This window comes from Megascapheus bottae, chromosome 14, assembly GCF_031878675.1.
Source record: "Megascapheus bottae isolate mThoBot1 chromosome 14, mThoBot2.hap1, whole genome shotgun sequence".
Lineage (NCBI taxonomy): Eukaryota > Metazoa > Chordata > Mammalia > Rodentia > Geomyidae > Megascapheus > Megascapheus bottae.
This window is the reverse complement of record NC_143522.1, coordinates 54,501,905-54,506,931: the sequence shown is the minus strand read 5'-3', so window position 1 is coordinate 54,506,931 and position 5,027 is coordinate 54,501,905. Positions and strand designations below refer to the sequence as shown.

The 5,027-nt window shown below is 40.7% G+C and overlaps 1 pseudogene; it reads right to left on the bottom strand.

Moving 5' to 3' along the window:
* Positions 1–616: 616 nt before the first annotated feature.
* Positions 617–4,411, bottom strand: LOC150055365 (phosphatidylinositol-3,5-bisphosphate 3-phosphatase MTMR6 pseudogene; annotated as a pseudogene).
* Between the last annotated feature and the right edge of the window lie 616 nt (positions 4,412–5,027).

The window sequence follows — 5,027 nt, the reverse complement described above, 5'->3', positions numbered from 1 at the left end:
ACCAATTTATTGGGAGATAGAGGCCATTTAAATAAAAATACACATATGTACTATTCACTGTTTCAGGAACAAAAAGCTGTAAAATTCTTCATACCTATGCCATTATTAAAAGACTAAAGACAACCACAAAATATGAATCAACAGGATGCAGTAATCCATATTTTAAAAATCAGTGTGCTTATACATGTTTAAGAAGTCAATAATCTAAGCTGTAAATAAAACCATCAAGCCAATTACAATCCAAACAAAACCATCCATTTCATTCCTCTGAATCTAGAAGTGGGACTGGCTATGAATAAAAATACAACTTGTGCAACTGTGGGTGCCAGAGAGTGCAGTGAGTAACACTGAAGTAACAACAGTGTTAATTCTGTACCCACAAAATAAGGCTGCCCAGAAGAAAAACAAAATATTTTCTAACTGAAGGGTAAAGAAGACATTGAAAATTTAAGGCCCTCTTTAGAAATGTTTTTTATGGCACTTCAAAATTCATATCACTAAAAGGTAAAACAGGTCAACATTGAGTTACAGAGTCACATAATTAGAAATACATGCTATGTCAATAATTAAATAGGGATCATTTTGTCTGGTTTGCTTTCTGAAAGCTAAATTATACTTAAGGAAAGCTAGTCATATTTGGATCTCTCTCTGAAAATTTATGTTCAAATGAGATCCAATCTTTTTCTATTAAGACCATGAATCCTTTAATTGTCCTGTAGTAGGAATCCAGTAAAAATGAACCAAGGGAACAGACTTGGGAGGTCCCAACCATCTGAGCAATGTACCAACGCACTTGCGTTTTCAAGTACTATTGCTTTGGCTAAGAAGATTGCAGCATCCATTACAGATTTGATTTGGCGAAGCCATCCCGAGCTCTCCAAACCGGAATAGAAATCGTTGACAGAGAGCCCTTTGGTGCCATTCACTTCCAACAATTTTTTGAAGGCTGGACCTCATTACATGAATATTTTCTATTCCAACAAACTGAAATCTAATATTAGAATAGTTGTCTTCATTTTCATAACCTTTTCCAGCTGCTCTGCTGGCTATTGCATTCAGTTTGGGCCTGGTATCCACAACGTACATGTAGCGATTGACTGGGTTAGCCTTACTAATGGCTTGAAGCAAACGTTCATCCTCCAGGCACTGGACACTGAATCCTGACAGTGGCTGACTGCATCGACCTATGGCAGCCTTTTTGTCTTGATGATAGTAGGAAAGAACTGGGAATCTTCCCTTGCTCCGGAACTTGCAACTACCAACAATTATTGGTTTGCTTGCTATCCAGGGCACATAAAGTTCTCTGGGGTAAGTTTCACAAATCTTGTATTCTCTGTTGGCATCAGACAAGTGCCAGTGTGAATTTGGCACTCCCATCCTCTTACATTCCTCAGCAAGGTTGACAAGGTCCCAACCTTGCAGCCGTTCTGAATCGTTTTGTTTAGGATTGTAAGAGAATGCATAGAGATCTTCATATTTTGCTTGTTTTGACAGTTGCAGTAGAGAGTTATAGATATCCTGACAATCTCTTTCTCTAGGAACAATGAAATGCACAGCCCTGAAGTTCTTGCCCTGAATCACAAGTGGACATCCAGATGTAGTCAAAGCAAGTTTCTCCGCTGAGGCAATATGGTGATGTAATATCCAGGGTTCTTTTTGCTGGGAATCGATAAATAATAGATGTGTGGCTGTAAGATACAGTGTTCCCGTTAATGATTTGTTGCTGGTACTGAATCGGTCAAGTAATTTTACTTGTTCAACCCCTGTTAATCGTAGCTACTCGGGAGCCTGAGATCTGAGGATGGTGATTCGAAAGCCAGTCCAAGCAGGGAAGTCCGAGAGACTCTCATCTTGGTCGTCCGGATGCGCTCCATGGAGCGACAGAAAACCGGGCTGGGACAGCGATGGAGACGAGTCTGAGGGAAGTCCCTCAACCGACTAGCGCCTCCGCCCCGTCAGCCCACCCCAGACAGGGCCTAATACTCTTTTTAAAGGTGCACGAAGCCTGGGGTTTTTTTTTCATATATTTTTATTGTAATTAATAGAAGGGTTACATAATATTTGCCAGATAGATGGTGCATTAATTCCCATACATTGATACCCTTTCACGTGTCTTGGTCCCCATTTCCCTCCCCCCCACCCCCGCCCCTCATCTTGTTTTCCCCCCTTCCCTATCCAATTTCAAATAACCAAATACAAATATATCCGATATATCAGGTAACAAAGTGAGATACTGTAACAATATGAGATAACCAAGGGACAGCAAAGGAGATGAGAGATAACATAGTACATTAAGGACAACAATCATTCATTATATGGCTTATGTTTACATCATATTTTAAATGACAAGATTAACAAACAAGTGTTCAAGGAGGGAATCTCTAATTACAATCACTGGGACTTAGTATTTAGAACTTAATCAAAATTAGGCTAAGGGTTTGTATGTCATAGGTTTTTATATCTATATAGTTATGTTTGTGTTTCCATTACCATGTCCAGAGCTTTGGGTATGCAGTTATTGAGTCTTCGCTCTTGTACTCTTTGGATTTAATAGCCGCATATTAAGGATACCATGTGTCTTTTGTTCCTTAGGTCTTGACTTGTCTCACTCAGCATGATTCGTTCTAGATTCATTCACTTCCCTGCGAATGCCATTATTTTATCTTGTCTGTTGGCTATGTAGAATTCCATTGTGTATATATACCACATTTTCTGTATCCATTCATCTGCAGTAGGGCATCTGGATTGTTTCCATCGCCTGGAAGCCTGGGTTTGATTACTTTATATCACATACACAGAAGAAAGCTGAAGTGGTGCTGTGGCTCAAGTGGTAGAGTGTTATCCTTGAGAAAGCCCAAGGATAGTGCCCAGGCCCTGAGTTCAAGCAAAAAAAAAATACCATCTCACTGTTTCTCATTTGGAAGATAATGCAAACACACACACACACACACACACACACACACACACACTGAACCATTTACACTACTGGGGATTTTTTGATTGCATGCATGAATTTGATAGACCAATAATAATATCTTGTGAGAAAAAAAAAGACCAGGGGTGCTGCTGTATCATACAATTCCACACACAAAAATTATTATCACTAGCAGCCAGGTTAAGAAACACTATGCTGAGTTGTTTGTAGGACATCATGCAGGCAGAAGAAAAACCAGAGTACCACACAGGAGGTTGAAGTGATAAGCAGGAGGTTGGTTTCTAAACCCTTTTGAGCACAGATTTCTATGGCACAGATGACCGAGCAGGCTCCAGGAAAGTCAATGGTGACAGCCAGGTTTTGTTTTGACTCTGCTTTTCAATCCTTGTCCTCTCTTGAATCCCAGTTGTAAAAATGTTCAAATGCTGCCCTGGCTCTGAAAAACTCTGATTCCTCCCCTAGGGCTACAAATTTTGAATTCAGAAAGCACAAACACTGATTGGGTTGCGATAAAAGAAAAGCCTCTGCTTCATGTCTGTGTCCTGCCAACAGAATTAGACATATATTTGCTCAGTGAATTTATTGAGAAAAAATGATAGAAAAGATAGGCTAAAGGGAACATTTCATAATAAGTGCATAGACATTGAATCAGATCTTGGTTTATAAATCACCCAAAGAGAAATTCTAGTCTGCCTGCTACAGTCTCTTTCCCTAGGCACCCTTTATAGTTTTGATGAGCACAATGACATCAGCTTTACAGTTTAAAAGAAGCACATCACAAGCCAAAAGCATGGCCTAGTGTTAGAGTGCTTGCCTAGTATGCACAAAGCCCTAGGTTCGATTCCTCAGTACCACATCCACAGAAAAGAGGTGGTGTTATGGCTCAAGTAATAGAAAACTAGTCTTGAGAAAGCCCAAGGACAGTGCTCAGGCAATGAATTCAAGTCCCAAGACTGGAAAAACACATACCAGACACCAGTGGCTCGTATCTGTAGTCCTAGATACTCAGAAGGCTGAGGATCACAGTTCAGATCCAGCCTGGGCAGGACAGTCTATAAGACAATTATCTCCAAACAACCACCAAGGAAACCAAAATGGCACTTTTGCCTCAAGTGTTAGAATGCTAGCCTTGAGTGAAAGAGCTCAGGGAAAGTTCCCAGGTTCTGATTTCAAACCTGATGACCAGCAGTTTAAAAAGGGACCTGGAGGAATGAGTATAGCTGCTGGTCCTAACAACTTCAGAGAACAGGTGACCCTGATGCTAATTGCCATCCAGTGTCTGAACTTCTCTCTTCCAGTCTTTGTCCTTCACCACGTCAGTCACTTACTCTCACTGGTATATATCAACAGTGTGTGATGGATAAACATCATTCTGCTATTATATCACAGCCTCCTCACTACTCCCTCGTGTTCCTCTATTTTCAGCGTAGCATCCAGGCGACAGCAGATCCAGTCCCTCTGGCGAGGAACTCCCATGGCTTCCATCTAACTCAGAATAAAATGAAGTCCTCACATCACATCTTTGTTGATTCTCTGCTCTTATCTTCTCTCTAGTCACTCAACTCCAATAAACCTGACCTTGGTGTTTAACAAACAAGCATGCTCAGCCTCAGTGCCTGTGTCATCGCTGCTTCCTACTTGAAATGCTTCTCTATGAAGTAATTGTATGACTCACATTTAGTAAAGTTGTGTTTTCTACAATGCTCCTTTTCCTCTGTGCCTGTTTTGTTTGTTTGATGGGCTTGTGCCAGTTAAAGGCCCTCACTGTCTTAGCTCTTTTTCTCAAGGCTGTCGCTCTACCACTTGAGCCACATTCAACTTTGGCCTTTTGACTGGCTAGTTGAAGATAAGAGTCTCATACAGATCTGAAATGATCAGATCTCAGCCCTCTGAATAGCCCCTGGTAGTTGTGCTAACTGGACTTGTTTATATTGTTTGCTATATTCCTTACCATCAACTAACCTACATTACAATATTTGTATGTTTCCTTTGTTCTTAAACCCTCAACATCTAGAACGGTATCTGGCAGGTTTCATCATCTAGAATGGTATCTGGCAGGTTTCAACATCTAGAATGGTATCTGGCAGGTTCT